The sequence below is a fragment of the Equus caballus genome, chromosome 23 (genome assembly GCF_041296265.1).
Source record: "Equus caballus isolate H_3958 breed thoroughbred chromosome 23, TB-T2T, whole genome shotgun sequence".
Taxonomy (NCBI): domain Eukaryota; kingdom Metazoa; phylum Chordata; class Mammalia; order Perissodactyla; family Equidae; genus Equus; species Equus caballus.
In genome coordinates, this window is record NC_091706.1 from 17,547,332 (window position 1) to 17,568,792 (window position 21,461).

The 21,461-nt window shown below is 42.2% G+C and overlaps 1 long non-coding RNA gene across 1 annotated transcript; it reads right to left on the minus strand.

The window, feature by feature from the left end:
* Positions 1-14,432: 14,432 nt before the first annotated feature.
* On the minus strand, positions 14,433-21,276 carry LOC138920502 (uncharacterized). Its single transcript, XR_011431782.1, has 3 exons — positions 19,922-21,276; positions 19,572-19,692; positions 14,433-18,805 (listed from the first exon to the last, which is right to left on the minus strand). It is a non-coding gene; the product is annotated as an uncharacterized lncRNA (long non-coding RNA).
* Positions 21,277-21,461: the final 185 nt, after the last annotated feature.

A 21,461-nucleotide genomic window follows, 5' to 3' on the forward strand; every position in this document is an offset into this window, starting at 1 on the left:
CCTAACCACTGCTGACTCTCTCATGCAGAGTCCGCTGAGCTGCCGGAGTTACATGGCACGGCACTGAACTGGTATTTCTCTCCCAGTTAGTGGTTTTTCTATTCTATAGGGTAGAGGAAAATCAAGACTTTCCTGACACAGTTAAATAAAAGATCAACATTAGTCCAAACTATCCTGAAAGTCAGACAACAAAAGTTCAGGTCTCAGTTCTGAACTGATTCTCTGTGTTACCTGGGGCAAGTTCATTAACTCCTGGAAATACTAGTTTCTTCCTCGGGAAAATGAGGGCATGAAAGTAGCTGATCTCCCGTTACCATTGACCCTAAAACAATACATGTCCCTGCAAAACCTTGTATATCATTAGGCTATTATTTAAATTATTCTATAATCCTTAAACATTCACTTTTGTAGAGAGTGAAAGAAGACAGCTCAGAACAGGTAGGTTGGTTGGAAAATCCAGGTTTTAAAATAATTATGGTAATTGAGTTATATAGAAATAATTTAGATTTGACTACTCTTTTTAGATATTTTAATTTTTATAAGAAAATATTATAGTAAGAGTGTTCTGGGAATTCTCGAGGCTGTTCCCTAAACACCTAAAGCTTCTCAATTTCTTTCTACATTTGAAAATTGGGATTCATGCAAACAGAAGTAGTCATTGTGTTGGAATAAGCTTGTGCTCACCTTGAGGTTCCCTTTGGTGTGTGAAGATCGATGAGGTGCCCATTTCGCTGTCTTGAATAAGAGACAGAGAGCTTTAGGCAGAGAAATGGCATCTGCAGAACTTTGGGCACTAATTTAGGTTTAGGGTTGATGTTGGTTGGAATGTTTCAGTTGGCTTGGGCATCAGACATCAACAGCGCCTGGAGCCTGATTTGCTCCAGGGTGAAGTTTGGGCTTGAGCATCCTTGCTAGTGATCTCCTGCCCCCTTGTGGCCAATTGTGGACTTCAGTGTTGTGCATTGTCCCCTAGGTGCACAGGCCACCCTAGGCTGAGCCTGGGTGGAGAAGCAACACATGGCAGGCTTTTCCAGCCTTCGGGAGTCCAAGCAGAATTCTGTGGGTTCTGTTCATTATTTATAGACTCTTCTATTGATCATCAAATGTTTGCATTGCATCCCAGCCCCAAAGGAGAGTCAGTTATCCTCTCATTCTTTCAGAGCGCTCTCCTGCTGAGGGGCTGGCAGAAACGGGAAAGGTTAAGTGCTGAGAATGTGCGATCCTGGTTCTGCTGCTAAATCAATTCTCACCTCAGGTAAGCCCCAGGTTCTCCCTGGGTCTGCAGATTAGACTGCTCATCCTTGGGAAGATCGACTCGCCCCTCTGTCCTCCACTAACAGCTACAGCATTTTACAGGGTTACCACATGTCTGTTACTGCTTATCACAGCATCCATCTGTGGTAGATACTATTTTTATCCTCATTTTGTAGATTTACTGAGGTTCAGAGACATTAAGTAGCTAATCAAGGGCACTCAGATGATACATGGTAGAACCGAGACCCAGACTAAGTAACTCAACTCCCCCAGTAACCCCTCTGCCCTGTGTCTGTGAAATGAAGTAAAAACACCTCCTCTAATGCACACAAGGCAGATGCAAGATCAAAGGAGATGAGGATGCAACTGGAAGCATTTTGTACTGAAAACGATCTACCCAGGTGTGGGTTGATATTTTTTAAAGTTACCATTATTACTATCATTATGCATGCTGTGGAGATTATTGCCAACGGCAGGCAAAATTTTCTATTTCCTAAATGGAAGAGAAGAGCAACTTCTTGGAGAGAAATATCCAGATTGATTTAAGGGTTATTTGCAGTTGCTATTAATGATGTTCTCTAATCTTCTCATTTTCCTCAGTTTCAAATGCAGCTGATCCTAATTAGAGATCCTATTTGTGGATATATATGGAATTTGTGAATTCCATATATAAATGAAAAGGTGACTTTGGACCACTGAGGGGCAACAGCTAGACCAGAGTGATAAAGTGTTGAGACTTTGGTGTGTAGTTTAGGTAAATGGGAAGGTTAATTTAAATTAAAGGGAGAAGAAAAGGTGTTCAGTGACCCTCTCTAAGGGATAAAGAGGACTTCATGTTGTGTCCTGTGTCGTGAGACTTGAGTTACTTGGAATGACTGGGTCTCCCGCAGGCATGTCCTCATCTGTATTTTACAATGTAAGTGCAGTATTTGTATCATGAAAATAACTAATGTTTGGGGTAGAAACCAACCAAACAAAAACAATGTATCCTTGTTTTATCAAAGCCAATACTGGCTTTTAGGGAAACAAACAAAAACCAGCTATAAATTATAAGGGACCATGTTGGATGCAAATATGTAATCCTCTGGTTTAGGCAGCGCACATTCGCCACTCATTTCCCACGCACTGCTCTCACAAATCATCCCTTCAACAGAGTAAATCCAGAAAGAGACCCGGGGTTGACCAGCAAGTCCGTGGAGGGCGAGATCCTGCTTGAAATGCTGTAGAATCAACGGCGCAGGTGTGAGGACCCATCAGTAAGCATCTCACTAGGGATTTTGAATATGTGTCCCTGCGGCTTCAGGGGTGCCTGCCTTGCTGCCCCGGCACAGGAATGCTGTGCTGGAAACCACTGGGGTTTCCTCTGTGAGATATAAATCACTGATATTCACCACTTGGTGTTCACAGCTGGGACACATGACCTATATGTTCAATACTTACATTTTTGCTCCCTGTGTTTTATGGGTAAATAAGTGTCTCACGTAGTTGAATTTTATTCGTTGTCTACCTGTATTGTAGATTCGGAGATATGTAGGGACTAGAAGTGGAAAAATCAAACACTGAGTTCCTCCCCCAGTGCACACACATACACACAACATACACAGACAATTTTTAATAGGTTTGAAATAACTTATAAAATTTAAATTCAAATAGCTTCAAGGATGTATTGAAGGAGAAAACAAGTCGTAAAAAGAAAGGTTGAATGGGCTGGTGAAAGGGAGAACGGGTGAATTCAGCTCATTTCTCGTGGATGGTGTTGGTCCTGGTGGTAGACAACTTGGATATGGGTTCAGTGTATAACAATTTGGCTTTTTAAACTACCTTCTTATTCTTGAACCAGTTGCCTCTCTAAGTCCTGCCTAGCTAGTGTGTCTGAGAATGGAAAAGGAAGCATTCAATCTAGGGGACCACAGCCATGGGTCACTCAACGACGGGGATACATTCTGAGAAATGTGTTGTTAGGTGATTTTGTCATCATGCGAACATCATAGAGGTACTTACACAAACCTAGATGGTGTAGCCTACTACACACCTCGGTCATATGGTACTAATATTGTGGGACCACTATCATACATGTGGTCCATCACTGACTGAAATGTCATTGTGTGGCACATAACTGTAATTGTATGTGCTGTATTTTTATACAACTGGCAGTGCAGTAAGTTTGTTTACAACAGCATCACCACAAACACGTGAGTAATGCTTTGCACTATGATGTTATGACAGCTATGATGTCAGTAGGCAATAGGAAGTTTTTAGCTCCATTATAATCTCATGGGACTACCATTGCATATGAGGTTTGTTGTTGACCTAAACGTCATTATGTAGCAGATAACTGTACATGAAAGTAGTAGACAAGGCAATTTCAAATCATCAACACTCTGATTCTCCAAGCCTATATATACGTATATATATATATATATATTTTTTTAAAGATTTGCCCTGAGCTAATGTCTGTTTCCAATGTTCCTCTTTTTTGTTTTTCTTCTCCCCAAATCCCCGAAGTACATAGTTGTAGGTCCAGGATCTCAACCAGTGAAACCCTGGGCCACTGAAGCAGGGCACGTGAACTTAACCACTCGGCCACAGGTCCAGCCCCTCTCCCTGCCTATATTGAAGAACATCGTGAAACCCATTGTTTGTACTGTAAGGAAGTTATTGCAGTTGTTAATTACATTACATCATGGATGTCCTCTTTATGAAGACTCAGGATAAATTAATTTGTTCTTAGCATCAGGAACAGTTGTGTTTCTCCTGGGCAGTTAAAAAAAAACAAACCTTATGATGCTGCGAATTGTGTCCTTAAAATATTTACTGTAGCATTAACCACTAGAAAGCTTGAAGTTAAATTTGCAGCTTATTCATAGCAAATATATGATTTTATTCTGTATATTTTTGTGTTAAGTTTATTTCTCTGTATATTTCTGTCTTTTTTTTTTCTCACTTACATTAGTTGTATGGATTAGGTTTGGCTATGAGGAGTGGAAAACCCAGAATACCATTGGCTTAAACAAGATAGAGGCTTCATTTTCTCTCAGGTAAAATTCTACGTAGGTGGTCCCAGTTTGGAATGGCAGCTCCATGGTCATCAAGAACCCAGACTTCTAATGTGTTGCTCTGCCATCCTCAACACACAGTTTCCAACTCATGGTACAAGATGGCTGCTCGAGCTTTCAGCATCGTGTCTGCATCCAGTCAGCAGGAAGGAGAATGGGAGAGAAAAGGGCCCAACCAAGCCTCCCTTTGAAAATTACTTCCTGGAAGTTGCACACACAACTTCCATTTACATCTCATTTTCCGGGCCTTAGTCACATGACTATACCTAGCTACAAGGATGGCTCAGAAATGTGAGTAGCTCTGTATTTTAGCTAAAAATGAGGAGTCTTAATACTGTAGAAGAAGAGGAGATGGCCTATTCGGAAACAAGTAGCAGTCTGTGGTACCTCTATTTGTACTTTAGATTATTGTATGGATCTTTGTGAGCTATTTTAAATTCTGTCCATACTGGGCGAGGGGGGATGATAAGTAAATGAAGGAATAAATAAGTGTATATTCTTTGAAGGAGGATGGCTCTCATTATTGTTTGTGTCTAACATGAGTCCGAATCTCAGAACGGGCTCTGATGCCACAGAGGTCTCAACCAGTCCCACCTTGGGATGCTCAGAGGTGGTCCTGACGAGCTTGAGCTCTGCATCTCTGAAGCCTGAGGAGCAACATACACTCACCAGGGCAGAGGCTGTGAGGGTGGATCAACTTTCCTTGATTTGAAGTGACTTTTCTATCAACGCAACATCTTAACACTGCTTCTCTCTGCCAATCAGGTTAGGGATTACATAAATTTTTGATAAAAAGGGGAAAATCATTATTATTCAGTGAATGCAATTTGTTTGGTAGACAAATCTCTCTCAAAGAATACAGCTCTTGAGGTGCCACGGGGATGGAGGGATGTGACAAAAAGATCCAGAATAGAGAGAAGGCTGGGAGGTACTGGCTAAAACGGTTTGTCAGGAGACTTTATAGTTCTATAGCTCCACTAGAGCCGTACTTTCAAACTTCAGTTTGCCCAGGACCTTAGGGACGTGGTTAAAACTGCAGTGACCTGGGCCCCACCCCCGAGATTCTGATTCCATAGCTCAGGGAACAGCATTTTGACAAATACTGGACTAGAGGATGCTGATTGCCCAAAGATAAACATTTCAAAATGGAGTTAAACTTTCTTTTGAAAAAGAATATGAACAAGTCATTTCAAAAGACCTACAGAGTTTGCCTTAAATACTTAATTTTCCAGGTTTCTGAGGGTCCAACACTCGCTTTTGTGGAGCAGGACCTCTGACCAATAGTGCACAGCTGCCTTCCTGCCTAAATGTTAAGGATTTGAGGAGGCCTTTCAGCTCTCTGGCAGCTCGGGGCACCTGACCTGCCAGGCACCAGGGGCCTGGAGAAATCACCTTTTGGTCCCCGCTCACCATGGCAACCAGCGCAGACTGTCCCCATCCGTCAGTGTCCAGGTTGGCCCCCCTACAGGGCCGCTTGTGTCATGGTGACAGGAGAAGCTGTGGCTGTCTTCCGAGTTCCAAGTGCCTGGAAACAGGGCTTCAGTCCCAGGCCCCGACTTCTCTCTCTGCGGTTTTCTGGGTGGGAAGCTATGTGGACTCTGAGAGTTGGGGCCTGAGGGAAAGAGGATGAGTGGGGGCTCCTGGGACCTGAGTGATATTGGTGGCATGTGTGTCAGTTGGAGCTGTCAGCTGGACCAGCAGGAAATAAGAAGCACGGATCTGAGGGGAGGGGAGTGAATCCCAGTCACAGAGACAGCTTGATGTTTCAGCCTGGAGGGGAGTTACGAGGTCCTCACTCTACAGAAACATCAAGACAGGAAAATCCATCCTCCTTCGTCTGTGAGTGTCTATGGGGGTTACGGTAAAATGAGGATTAAGAGAGAGGGCTGGTAGCCTTCAACTTTCTCCAACATTTTACTATAAAAAAATTTCAAACATGTACAACAAACTCGAAAGAAACACACTGCTTAGATTCTACTGTCAACATTTTCTTTTGCTTTATCACATGCTGTCCATCTGTGTGTCCCTCTGTCCCTCCATGAATACATCTCATTTTTTTCAATAGCTTTGGTTTTAATATTCTGATTGTTATTTCCCTCTTTGTTTCCTTCCAATTCTGGTGTTTATTACCCTCCTTTTATTTGTCCTCAGCCACCCGAAGCCATCGTCTTTAATGATTACAACAAAGAATGTGGTGATGATAACAATGAGAGTAGCTAACATTTAGAACACACATTACATCACAGGCGCAGTGCTGGCCACTGTTGTGATGTTACCATCTCGTTACCTGTCAGAAGGAGGAGGAGGCAGGATTATCCCTCTTCTGATGGGAAGGAAACAGAGGCTCAGAGACGAGCAGCTAAACTGGAGTTCAAGTCTGCTCTGATCTGACATTTCGCCTCCGAAGGCCAGTTTCAGGGGAACAACAGCCCAGAGATTCCCGTTCAAACTGGGTTAGTGAAAAATTCACTAAGATCATCTCAAACCCATTATGAAAATCATTGAGAACATTGCTTTCTGCATGTAGAGAAGTCGTTAGTTCAGAGGGTAATGGAAAGGCTAATCCTTGAGCTGTCATTATCTGTGAACCCTCTGGGTACCTGCATTTCTTTGCCCAAGAGTGAAGTAGGCAGTATTCTCCTTCTCTTCATCATAATTGCTGAAATTTATGAGCCAAACATTCCACATTCATTTAATTCTTAAGGCTCATTCTCTGGAGTAGATATTATAATCTCCATTTTAGAGACTGTTGGGGAGGGAAAGGATATTTTTTCTCTATCCTCTTAGGTTCCTGACTGGGACCCACAAATTAAACTGATAAGAGACAGAATAACAGAGAAAAGGTTTATTTTGCATGTATATGGGAACTTCACAGGAAAGAAGTAAAAACTCAAAGAAGTGATTAGACCCGGGGGCTTACATGCCATTTTAACAAAGACTGATAAATTGTGACTTCGACACAATTAGACAAAGGAAAAGGGTAAATTGTAGGAAGCAAATTGGCAGTAATTGTGCTTTCAGTATCCTAGAGACAGTAAATTGTGGTAAAGTAAATATGTGGGAGAAACTTTAGGAAGAGAATTACGCAGTAAGGTGTGTCATACAGACTCTAGTTGGTGCCTTCTCCTTTGATGAGTCATCTCCAGTGAGTAAGGGGGAGGGCAGAGAGCTAAGTGCTTTCAGCTGAAAACAATCCTTACACCAAAGTGCCATTTTTTGGAGTAGCACACTTTGATCCCCTCAAGATCAACCAATTGATCCTCAGACAGACAGATAACACAACAGAAAGTCCACATACACCCCAATACATGAGGCTTTATTATGTGATAAAAGTGGCATCTCACATAAATGGGGAAAACAGAAATTACCAGTATTCAATAGGTGATGTTGGGACAACTTCTATATGGCAAAAAACCGCCACAAAAAAGTACAGACACAGTGACAATATGGGTAAAATATTTTCAATTCTTATCACAGACAAAATGTTATGCTCCCTAATAGAAAAATGACCCCTACACTCTTAGGTTCCTGACTGGGACCCACAAATGTCTGAGGAAAAGACAACTTACCCAACAGAGAAATGAAGGATAGGAAGAGACAATTCCTAGAAGAAGAATGCACATGGCTCTTAAACACACAGAAAGATCCTCAGCCTCGTTAAACATGAGAAATGTGAATTACAGCAACACTGAGAGACCATTTCCTTTGCATTTGTGAAATCCAAAAGTTTAATGAAATAGTGCACTGTGTTTGGCTAGTGAGAATATCAGTCAGTCAAATCTCCATGATGGACAACTTTTTAACATCTTCCAAAATCATAAATGCACATGGCCTATGTTTCAGCAATTCCATTTCTAGAAATCTCTCCTACAAGTACGCTCACACGTGTCTGCAGTGACATAGGTAGAGGCTATTTACTGCAGCAATTTTTTGTTTGTTTTACAAAACATGGGACACAACATAAATAGAAGAGTACAAAATAAACTATTGTAAATCCATGTGATATGTACAGAAGAATGAAGTCTTTATGTAGAGATTTAGAAAGAGCCCTAGAATATATTATTAAGTGAAAAAGAGCCCAGATACAGAACAGTGTAGAGTAGGCTGCCATTTGTGAACCATGAGTACAGGGAGTTGAGCCCCTCTCCCCACAAAGGGGAACCTGTCATGGAACCAGGTTCGTTTTTGCCCACAGCCCAGAAAGCCAAACACCGAGATGATGAGATTGCAGCAGAGACAGAGTTTGCTGACAAGGCAGCCATGTGAGGAAGTGAGAGCATGGGACTCAAATTCGCTTCCCCTAAAGTAGAGACTCAGGGATATTTATGGGATAGGGGGCAAGTGGTCCGAGATGTGGAGAGAGGCGATTGGAGGTGAGGAGAGGTGAGGTAATTGATGATGTGAGCAAGCATAGTCAGACTTCATGTCTCTTCATAGGACCCATGTTCACAAAATAGCAGGGTTAGCATGATCTGAGGGTGGAGTTTTTAGCTTCCTGATGTCAAAACTTCGCTTATCGGATATCTCTGTGGGCCTGGTTGATGAGTTTGTGGTCTTAACCAGCCTGAAGTGGATAAGGAGTTCTAATTCCTGAAAAACAGCTCAAACACCCATTACCTTGGTGACCCAGGCTCCAGGGAGATGTTATCTGTGGAAAACTAGTGGGAGTCAGATAGCACATTGCCTAAACAGCACAGTTAACAATGGGTGGGTTAAACAGCTAAAAGCTACAATCAGTGATTACAAAAAGGAAAAACCTTCAGTACTTAGAAACTTAATCATCAATGGCTTTTTGCCGGTTTCAAACCCATGGCTGCTCTGCTGGGCAACCTGAGGAGATGGGACACACAATTCTGGATCCTGCTTTTGCTGATGAAATTACTGGCCCTCCCTTGATGGGGTAAAGAGACCCAGTTCCTCAGGGGCCCATGCAGTGCTCACCCCTCCCCTGCTGTCAGCATGCCCTATATCCAACTGTGCTGATGGGGACCATACTTTCTGACTCTCTGTGGACTAACACTTCTTTCCTGTTGCACTGGGTCTAAGGATGGTCGGGAGTTAGCATTCAGATTTACCTTTGTTTTATTCATATCAATGAATCTGTGTGGGCAGGATAAAAGCCCACTGAAGAAATAGAGAAATCATTTTAGTTTCAACTCTGGAACTAGAAAATGCATCTTTAAGCAGATGAAGATAACCTGGTATGTCATGTACCAAGGGCTTTTACAAAGCAAGTATATGAAATCCCACACAAGCCAAGGCTAGCTGTTGTGTTTTAACCACCTTCTTGATGGCCAGCAGAATCTAGGAGTTTGATCATAGGTAGACTGGCTTTGTGCTGGAGAAATGTCCATTCAAAGATGGATCATAGGCTTTGCCCTGAGGCTTAGCATAAGATAGGAAATATTCTGTTGGGAGATAAATCTCTATGTGTCTCTAACATTTTTGTCTATTTTACAAGGAACTAATCGTGAATTTGTGTAAAGATTTGGCTGCAAGAAAGTTTATTGCAATGTGTTAATAATCATGAAAAATGGGAAATGTCCATAACAGGCAACCATAGGAGCCAGGATAAATTATGGTGGAGTCACACACAGGACGCTCTGGAGCCACTTAAACATGATGATGCAGAAGAATAGTCAACAACATGCAAACGTGTTCATGATGTATTAAGGGGGGAAAAGCTGGCCTCAAAGTAAATCACAATAGTTACCTCATTTTAAAAGTATTATACACACACATGCGCGCACACACACATTGAATGGCTACACACCACAGATTGTTAGCACTCATATTTTTGTGAGGGGATATGGGTAAAGTTTTTATTTTTTCAAGATTATGCATATTTTTCTACAACAAATATGACTAATTACCTTTGCAGTGAAGCATCTTATAAAAGCTGTTACCAGAAGGGTAGAGACAAGAACGCCTCTGAGCACCTGTCCCGGTACAGTCTCAGTGGCCAACACAGGGAGCCTCCTCCAGGACCTGGCCTTGTCCTCTGAGGCCCACGCGGGCTCTGTTTAGTTGCTGGGGAAGCTCTCTGGGTCTGCCCTGTTCCCCACTATTGATGTCTGGACTGTGTCTGTGCCATCACTTGAGGAGAGACACTTGTAAAAACCTATAACCTCAGTAAAATTCCCCTCAAGCATGTTAGTGGTAAGAGGGGGGATGAAAAGTAGGGTCTTTGCTACGCACAAGTGCTTTTAAGAACTAGCCAACCTTTCCCGTAAATGGGGTTAAATTTATTGTAGCTCCTAAGTAACAAAGTTCCCAGCTGAGGATGCTTCTACACCTTGCAAGTCTGTTATGATCAGAGCTCACCTTGCATGCGCATCAGGCTTTCCTACATTGTGTTCAAACTACAAAGTGTTCTTTTTGCATTTCTTATATTCTTTTAACTCATGTTCCTCCTCTATAGCCCTGTGGGGTAAAATGCTAATGTAACTCTTTTTTATTGAAGACTTAGAAAAGCCAAGTGATTTTTCTCAGAACGCACGCAGCACAGTGAAAGGGCCATTATGTAGCGTGTGGGAGCAGGCTCATCAACTGCTATTCAACCGAGAGTGGCCTGGTGTTCCTTTTTGAGGCTTTGGCATCACTGACCTTCCAGTTTGTGGCCTGAAGCCAATGATCTTGACAATCCCTGTGAAGAACCACATGTAAGTAAAGAGACTCGGCAAGATGACCAGGGAGAGAAAGGGCAATAAGTAGCAACCCCCATGAGGGCACCACGCCTTCTTCACGCTCCAGTTTACATTTCCAAAGCTCGAAATATTCCGAAACACCCAAACAATGGTGGCAAATAGAAGCTTCTTTCAAAAACAAATATTCTGCAAAAACTGAACATACTCTAAAAGTCCTTCAAGAGTAGAATGGACTCATAAATGGTGGTTTCTTCATACGATGGGATAATACTCAGCAATATAAACAGAACGACCTACTGGATAAAACTTAAACACATTGCACTAAGTGAGAAGAGCGCGAGACAAGAAAGCACGTGTGACTCCATTTCTGTGAAGTTCTCTCTGAACCATTTATCTGAACGGATCTCTGGGGAAAGAAAGTCAATCAGGATTACGTGGGAGGACGGGGGTGAGATAGCCTGGGAAGGGCGCAGGGGACTTCCTAAAATGATGGGAATGTGCTGCAGCTTGATTGGGGTGATGGTCACATGGGTGTAGACATTTGTCAAAACTCATCAAGCTGTATAGTTAAAATCTGTGCATTTACTGTGTATAAATTAAGCCTCAATGCAGAGTGTATGTTGCAGCCTTTCTCTATGAGGCGTTCTTCCACATGCTCTACATGATTTAACTTATTTAATTCTCACAAAAATATAGGAGAGAAGATATGCTTATTTGCATTTTACAGATGGGGAGCCTGAGGCACAGAGAGGTTGCATAAATATCTAAGGTGATGGAGCTGATGTTTAGGGAGAGAATTTGAACATTAACTGTTCAGCAACAGAGCTGGGCTCTTAACTGCTGAGTTATACTTCCACACCTGCCAGAAGTAGCCACCAGCTTGTGGTCTTCTGTTTCCTGTTAAGAGCTTTTCCAAATGTTATAGGGCAATTGCTCATATAAGCATAAAATTCTGGTTATTTAAAATATGCCCATTTATGTTGGGCATTGGGATGTTTCAATGATTCCATTTAGCTTCGGTGTAGACAATACTACTAAACTGCAGGCTGGCTTTGCAGATTATCAGGAAGGCCAGTCTCTGGAATTGTGTTTGCTGATCATTGTGTAACACAGTTAATGTTATAGACAAGCAAAATCACGTGCCTGAGGTTGCTAAGAAATGGAAGGTGGAAGTGATTGAGGCATTGCGCTGGAAAAAAGACTCATCCACTTCAGCTTGATAGTTGTAGCTTAGTGTGTTGTTTATAAGATGGAGGGAAAAATTAATAGTGACACCAAAGTGTTAACAGTGGCCAACTACGGGGAATGAGATTGACGAGCGAGGAAATTTCCAATTTCTCAATTATACGCTTAGATATCATTTGCAATTTTTATTATGAGTATGTATTTTAGATGAGATTTTTAAAAAGTTTTTAACAGTGAACTAAGTAATTATTTCTGCTTGTGTGAATGCTGGCCATATTGCAATATTCACTCATCCATTCATTGAGTAAACAGTTACCGAATGTCTACCAGATGCCAGATCCTAGGTACTGGAGACACACAGGAATTAGTCGTCTAGCGGTGAGACAGACATATGGACAATTACGGAAGGAGGCAGGCGCTCTGCAGTTGAAGGGATTCCGATTAGACCCAGGGACTCTGCCCCAGCTCTGCTGTTAGCCATGGGTTCGGTGGCTCTACATGACTCGGGGGTGAGAGGAGCTGAAGCATTTCTCAATGACCTAGGGTTCTGCCATCCTCTTATTTCATGAATATTCCAGAAGCAAGCCCAGAGCACGGAAGATGTAGGGCTGATTCTCCATGTTGACATGGCTTGTAAGACATCAGTTTTTTCCTAATCCTAGTTTCTCATGGTAAAGCAGTTGGTTGTCAGTTGCCAGAGGACCACATTTCAAGGTTGTCATCTGAGGGCTTTTCTCTGTTCCACAGCTACAGGCTGATCCCTAAAATCAGTCAGTCTTTGCATTTTGCAAAAGGCATTCTGGGTAATAGGGCTGGCTTGGTGCAGACTCTTTGTTTACTTTCTAGAGTCTCTTGAAATGAAATTGCCAAGTAGCCCACTAATGACCAGGGTTGAAAGCAGTCCCCCTGCATCCAGGGGGCAGACACACTGCCTTTGTAATGTAAAGGAAAGGATAATTATTATCATAAGTTTGTGTTGTGTTTTTAGAGCTAGGAAAAGAATGGGTAAATACATTCTTTTTGCTTTAGCTTGAAACAAAGGTTTTTTTGGTTTGTTTGTTTTTGTTGTTAAAGTAACAAGGTGTAAAATGTAGCTTTTCTCAGGACCATATGGCTCATTAGCTCCCCGTGGTGCCCCCTCCCCCATGGTGCCCCTATACCAGGCGTTCCTTCCTTAAGTCCTGTGCTCCTGCCTGTTTAAACGTGCGTGGTTGCCTCCCTTCCCCTGCCCCAGTGCACTCGGGTAGTTTAACCCTTCCTGGCACACTGTCCTGCAGCATCTTCCCCATGAGCGTGGCTGATTCGGAATTGCTCTGTAATTGGAAGTCAGCCTCACTGGGCAAGTGCGCGCGCGTCCTCAGCTCTTCACAGCTGACTACCAGCCTAGTTAGACTACAGAAATAGAGAAACAATTAGTTGGAGGCATTTGCAAAATGAATGCATGTTGGTGATCTGTGTAGTTACAGAGACCTTCTGACTCAGATCGAACTGTGTGGATGTGCTGATTTGACCAATGGAGAAAAAAAAATCAAAGAAAATTCTCCATGTCCCATGACTCCAGTCTATTCTTGGCTGAGACCCTAAGGCCTCTGCAGGGTCAGAGAATTTGTTTATAGCCATGGTTTCTGGACTGGGGAGAGAAATGCCATTTCCACCTCCCTCTCCTTTTGCAAACAAATGGAGAACAACAAGGAGAACAGAAGCAGTAAAGAAACTTCCTTCATTGGAATTTGGAAAAATTCGTATCTAGACCCACAATACTATGTTTGAAAAAGGGTTTTCAGATTAGTGAAAACTGTACCAGTGTGAAGATAGACACAGAGAGAAGGCTGAGGGCTTCAAATGTCATGGGCAGACTAGACAAAGTACAGAACTCTTCAAAATAGATGTCACAGCCTTGGCTTGAAACACGGTCAGGGTACATGGATGGACAGCAACCTGCTGTCAGCCCTGATGACCTCAGATAACAACCAAGCAAACACACAGGAAACATACACACCCTCCATCTTTGCCATCCTAGGAGACGATGGGCGGGTGGGTGGAGGATGAACTCGGGGGAGCAAACAGCCTTCCACCTTCTGTGTCTGCTAGAGAAGAGTGAAGACATCACCGCCACCAAAAACCTCTGTCAAGTGGTTTCACTGGGAGGTGGGAAACTTCCAGCCAGCCCAGAGCCACTCACAGCATTCACAGGGGATTGAGAGGGTTCTGGAGGCAACAAGCCCAAAGTGCTCACCAGCTCACTCACCTGGTCCTTACCCTCACTGTCTTCTCTCATATGGCTCAGGAATAGTAACCCCATCCTCGGCTCAAGGATGGACAATATTAAAGAAAGAAATCAGCGTGAGACTTATGTGAACATGTTGCATTAAAAATATCAGACATACACACAGAGGTGGATGAATAAAACACATCAGAAAGATTATATCACAAAGCAGATGAAAATTAAGACAATATATTTTTCTAAAAAGCAATCTGGCAACATATATTAATACCAAATATACACACACTTTAATTTACCTACGAATTCACCTAGAATGATTATTCTATCAAATTTCACTGTCCAATATGGTAGCCACTGATACTTGAAATATGGAACTCTTTCATATATGGAACTGAGAACATAAAACTTTAATTTAAAAATGATACTCATTCAGTTGGAAATAGAAGTTTCCACTGGAAAACTCTTAAGCATGTTTGGAACAACCTGGGTATGTAAATTTACTTTTCAACTACAAATTTTATGAAATCTAAATATGGATCAAGTATTGCCAATGAAAATTTAGTGTCTCAAGACATGCTTCAGGTATAAAATATACATTATATTTTAATGACTTAATTCAATAAATAGAATGCAAAATATCTCATCAAAATAATATCTAGGATATATTGGGTTTAATATACTGTTAAAATTAACTTAACTAGTTTCTATGAACTTTTTTAATGTAGCTACTAGATAATTTTAAATTTACATGCAACTTGTACTATATTTCCATCAGACAGCACTGCTAAAGAAAATAAAAGCAGCAATATGTAAAGTAAATGGACAAAAACTGTTCAAAGTAGCCCAAAAGCAAAACAAAAACAAACTAGAAACAAAGTGGATACTTGTGCCTAGAGGACCGGTTCATACATATACATACACGTCATGGGCTGTTATGAAGACTTTGAAAAGTTTTGCCAGGGGACTTGACTATCCACACAGAATTGTTACAGAAGAAAAGTAAACTGCATAGAAACGTGAGTAATCCCAGGGCAGACGGTTGCCAACTGAACGATTGTTCCACTTATGATTTTTGACTTTACAATGGTGTGGAAGCGATATGCTTTCAGTAGAAACTGTACTTTGAATCTTAAGCTTTTCCAGGGCTAGCGATACTCTATGCAGTACGACACTCTCTCGTGACGCTGGGCAGCGGCAGCTCCCAGTCAGCCCCACGATCACGAGGGTAAACCACCGATACACGTACGACCATTCTGCACCCATAAACCACTCTGTTTCTCACTTTTGGTACAGTATTCAACAAATTACATGAGATAGTCAACACTTTATTATAAAATAGGCCTTGTGCTAGGTGATTTTTCCTGACTTTAGGCTAATGTAAGTGTTCTGAGTATGTTTAAGGTAGGCTGGGCTGTTATAATGTTTAGAAGGTTAGGAGCATTAAATGCAATTTTGACATGATATTTTCAACTAATAATGGGTTTATCAGGATGTAACACCATTGTAAGTCAAGGAAGATCTATATTGTAAAACTACCATCCCAATCCTCAATAGATGGACATGTTTGTAAAATACGACCTGAACATGCAAAAAAGGACAGGAAAAAGTACAGTGATGTTAAAAAACATCAAGTTATTTAACCTGGGTTACCTGTGTGTGGGGGGCCAGGGGCAGGAGAGAGAGGAGGGAAGGAAGTAGAAAGACAATAAAATGTCTCTCTCCCTCCCATCCCCAGCATGTATATTGTCTCATTTGTGTAGAATTGTGCATGCATATACGTGTGTGCACGCACGCACACACACACTAGCAGGAAGGGAAGGTCAGAGCTAGAACTATGTATAATAACTTGTAGGGATTTCCAAATTATATTGCCAAGTGAAAAGAAGTTGAAGGTCTTATGTAAAGAGGCTCATTCTATTTGTGTAGAAACAACAAATTCCCCATATTCTTATATGTGTTTAAGACAGTGCATATGCTGGTTAATTTTTAATAATCTCAAGGGTGTGGTACTGGAAAGACAGCTGAGGTGAACAGTGTGGAGAGAAAGAGATGTGTGTGTATAATATCATCACTTTTTATTACAAATGGATATTACTTTTTGAATTTGAAAAAGAAGAAAACAACAACAAAGGGCAGTAATTAAGATTTCCTTGAATTAAAAAAAAGAGCTCAGAGCAGAGCTACAAACATCCAAGAAATAGTTATGGCAACAGGCAGAATTTGAAAATTAGTTGGCCAGAGAGGCCCACTACAAACAGCAAAGAGATTCTCTCAGAAAGAGATTCTCAGGAATAAAACATAGTAGAAAATTGCAAAGAGTTAAAAGGAGAAAAAAAAAGAGTTAGAAAACTAATAGTGATAACAGACAAAGGAGATCCAACATGTGAATGACTGGCATCCCTGACACACTGTGCCACAGGCTTTTATCAAGGCTGACACCAGACACTGAGAACGGAGGGAAAGACAGGTAAATATATTTTCCTAAAACAAAGTCTAAATACTGAATGGACATAAAGAGCTCCCAGAAAAAAATTTTTTTTCTGCTTTTTCTCTCAAAATCCCCCAAGTAGCTAGCTGTATATTTTAGTTGTGGGTCTTTCTAGTTGTGGCATGTGGGACGCTGCCTCAACATGGCCTAATGAGCGGTGCCATGTCTGCGCCCTGGATCTGAACCAGCGAAACCCCAGGCTGCTGAATCGGAGTGCGTGAACTTAACAACTCGGTCATGGGGCCGGCCCCTCCAAGAAAAATTTGATACAAATGATCAATAAGTAGAAATATCCTAGTACATTGTACTTCAGAGATTAAGAGTCCTTTGGGCATTTAGCTTCCCCCTTCACCACCACCACCAAACAAACAAACAAAAAAACAACCAACAGTTTACACATGGATTAGAAAGATTACTCTTGTGCATGAACAAAAAGGAAAACATATAAATTAATTCAGGTATTCCAAAACATTTTTCACATTCTTTCTTTTGTGTGCATCACCCTTTAATCCAGTCATTAGTGTGTGTGTTTTCTCAGAAAATGTGGTCTTTATGCTGTTAACGGCAATGATGATGAGCATTTCAGTAATGAGCACCCCACCATTGTCTGTGGAAGGTTCTTGTTTGATACCCATTAAGCAAGTTTGATGCTGATGCTCTCCTGGTCAATGGAAGTATCAATGGAAGGTTTTCAGTTCTCAATCAGGACTTAATTTTGTTCTTCAAGTGGTCCTTACATGGTTTTTTGACTAAAGAGTAGCACCATTTTCCAGTCTTGTCACCACGAATGTAACCAAATTTGCACATGAATAGGCTTACAGTTATGCTCTATAACAGGTTGACTCCTCGAAGGCAGACATGGATATTATGTACCCATGTGGTACATCATATTATTTCTTCAAAATATTCGCTATCCCTCCCTACGACAGGATATATCTTCTATGGCCACTGACTCATGCTTGTCACATGACTATCCTTGGATAATGGAAGGTGGTAGAAGTGAAGGGTGTCACTTCCTAGCAGAAGTTTTAAGAGCCGTCACGTGGTCCTCATCTTTCTTTTTCCTCTCCTGTAAGACCAACGTGCCCCACATAGGGTCTGCTCCTTTAGCCTGGGTCCTGGAAATGAAGACAACATGGAGTATGGCCAAAATTGGCCCTCGTTAAACACAAAATATGATTGAAAAATAAACTTGTAAGCCACCAAGGTTTTTGAGTTATTTGTTACTGCAGCACAGTTCAGCATAAGCTGACTCGAATAACTCTAAGATACACGGGATTTAAAACCTAGCTTTGGAATGGTCTAGGCACTCTCCTGAAGGACTCCTGATTTCTGCGGGACTTCCTCAGGGCAGGCGATGAGCGGGTGATATGTGACTGGTCCTCTTCCACCTGAGATTAACGTTAAGGCTATTTCAGCTCAGCCAGGGTGAAAGCAGAGACCTCACCTGAGATGATTTTAAAGTGGGTCACTCTGGATTACTCAGAGACTCACACTGAGTATGGCTGAGTCACAGCCCAGTTGTTGTGAGCCGTCATTTATACCTGAATTCTGGTTAAATGTCCTGAAATTCTAAGGTCAGAAGACATTTGGGGACTGGAGACAACACCTCACTTTGGGACACTATAGTAGTTCTCAGCAGGAAGGGGCTGAGGAGGGGAGGAAGATGCTCTAGATCTGAAGGGTGCACTCCTGTGTTTCTTCTTTCCAGGTAAAGCTGACTCCATGATGGAAACACCAATCTGTGGAGAATACATTTTTTTTCTCCCCAAAGCAGAAAGTTCAGCATCTGTACTTAGAGTTCTGTTGGAGAAGTGGCTGAACTCAGAGTTCGTCAGGGATCCAAGTGCAGTTCAGTGTTGATGGCTTCAACAATTCACAGCAGGTCTTCAAAGAAGACAGGCTGTGGTACCCTCCTGGGATGACCTCCCCGGGACCCACGGCAACAGTGCTGGTAGGAAGTAGAATGAAAGAGTTAGCTGAGGTTTAGAAGATGGGAAGGACAGATGAGCAGAAGATGACAGTTAAAAATAGCACAGGACAGGATGCTCATTTTCCCCCTCACACTCAGGTTACAGTGGGTTAAGGAAAGAGGCACCAAAGAATTAGTTTTGACTCTCAAAGCCTGTTTGGCCTCAAGGACTCCACCTATTTCCTCCAGAATAAACAAAGAAAGGATAGAACTAATCCTTATAAAACACTTGCACATTAAGAAGGGCAGATGGGGTGGGGATATTGATTTTGCAAATAGAAACTGTACAGGGAGGGGGTGGTCGGCATGGGGCACTGGCAGCCCCTCATCCACCATGGCCCGTCACCATCACCGTGTTGTCAGGACAGCCTGCATTGCTTGACCCCCTTGAAAGGGAGGCAGCACCTAGTAACTAGTACTAGAGTCTCCCCAAGCCCTGATTTTATATAACGCTTAAAAAAGCAACAGTGCCTAACTTACACTGTGTCTGCAAGGTGTGAGCGAGCTGATTCACACCAAGTGCCTAACACAGCGGGAGCGTGTGAAATGCTTGAGTGACACTGGATGGCTATGGGTCCCAGTCTTAGCCGAGAAACCTCAAAATGAAAGGCGGTTAGAATTGCCACAGGCATTCTTATATTTAAATAAAGTATGAGTTATGAAGTTTAAAAATAAGTAGAAGAGTTCTTTAGGTCTGATTTTTAAATTAATGATGGATATAAAGAGGTTATAGCAAATACAATACCTGCTCAGTAGGCTCTGACAACATGACGCCACATCAGTTGTGTTTTGAGATAAGCTGGAGGCGAAGGTGTTCTCTAAAATGTGATGGCAGGTGATGTCTACAGGAGTGCTGGAGAGGATGCCTAGAAGTGGGACAGAGCACCACGGATTTTATTAATTCAGGAGGTCACTGAAGCCTCCTTCTGTTCTCAGCTTCTCCACCGCGCTCCACACATTTCACTTCATGACATGCTTAACACGGCTCTGCCTCTCAGCTCTCTGCACAGCATATGCTGCAGGTGCAGGTTAGAAGCACGGACCCCTGAGAGCTGTGGGCACAGGGACACAGGACACAAAGAATGGAAGCAGTACCTGCGATGCAGGCGGTCATGAAGCAGGCGACGGTCCCCGCAATCAGAGCTCTCACTGCCCCTGAGGCAATGTCACGCTTCCTCGAAGGAGCCATGGATGCTGGAAACATGGAAGCAGATATGAGGTTAATGTTGAGGCTTATTGATTAGAATTCCAAATTCCCAGCCTCTGAGCATTGTTCTGGGGCTGGAGTCTCAGATCAGCTGACTTTCCCTTTTTTTAAACTTAGGTTGGAAATCTAAGATTCATGAGCTTAGTGATGAGTTCCACATCCAGAGAAGTTCCCTGGTGTGGCAGGAAAAGAAGAGTGTCCACACCTAGAGGCTCAGAGGCTTCCATTCTCTGCAGAAGAAAAAAATACAAAGTTTCATCCAAAGGGCGCACACAGCATGTTGAGGGCACAGGAAGGCAAATGCCTCGCAAGGGAGGATCCCAAACATCTGCAACTCATCTGTCACCATCCACGTCTGTGCCCATGGCAGACATCACTCACTAATCACAGCGTTTTCCCACTTAACTTCCATTGGACTTCAGAATCCTTCTCCACGTGGCTGTTATAAGTCTATTGGAATTGGCACGTGAAGTGAAAGCCTTGTGTCATCCCTGGCTGGAGAGGCACCTGTGCATTTGGGCAAATTCTTCCCGATGTTAGCTTGGGTCCACACAGGGAAACTACACTGCAGAGCAGGGATAACAAATAGACCACAACAGATTTACTGCTCTTGCAGGGGCTTCTTTTCCCAACATGAATAACCTTACAGAGCAACATGCAGATCTGAAGCATGTTTACAGCACATCTGCTGTTGAAGAATATTATTTTCACTTACTTAGTCCACCAATCACTATTCCTAGGGAACCAAAATTGGTAAAGCCGCAGAGAGCGTAAGCGGCGATTGTCTCAGAACGAATCTGTAAATAAGCATAAAGACACAGATGCATACACGGTGTGACCAAGTTAGTAAATCTGACATCCTAACTGGGCTTCCTATTCTGATGATGGAATCAATACTGGCAAATAAGTGCACAGTGCACGGTGTCAAACACCTGTTGCTTCCTAGACTCTTTTTTCCATTTCCCCTTGAATTTGGATGGAGAGAAAGGGGCTGTGTGGATTCAGAGACTCTCTACAAAGGACTTGGAATTGGTAATCTTGGCCTCTACAAATGCTGCTTTCTGCTTAATGACAACTTTTAATATTCAGTGTGGCCTGGTCACATTGAATGTGCTACAATGTGCCAGGCACAGGACTAGCTGCTGAAAATACAAAATTATTCCCAGAAAATATTCACATTACACTTATTTGACAAAGACTTATTCAGAATGCATGAAGAACTGTTATAACTCAATAATAAGAAAAGTGACTAATAAATGAAGGGATTTCACAAAAGACATGCAAATGGCCAACAAGCACATGAGATGATGTTTGACAGTGTTTATCACCAGGGAAATGCAAATTAAAACAATGAGATACCATTACACATCCACTAAAATAGCTATAAACTTGGGCAATGTGAAGTATTGGCAAGAACATGGAGAAATT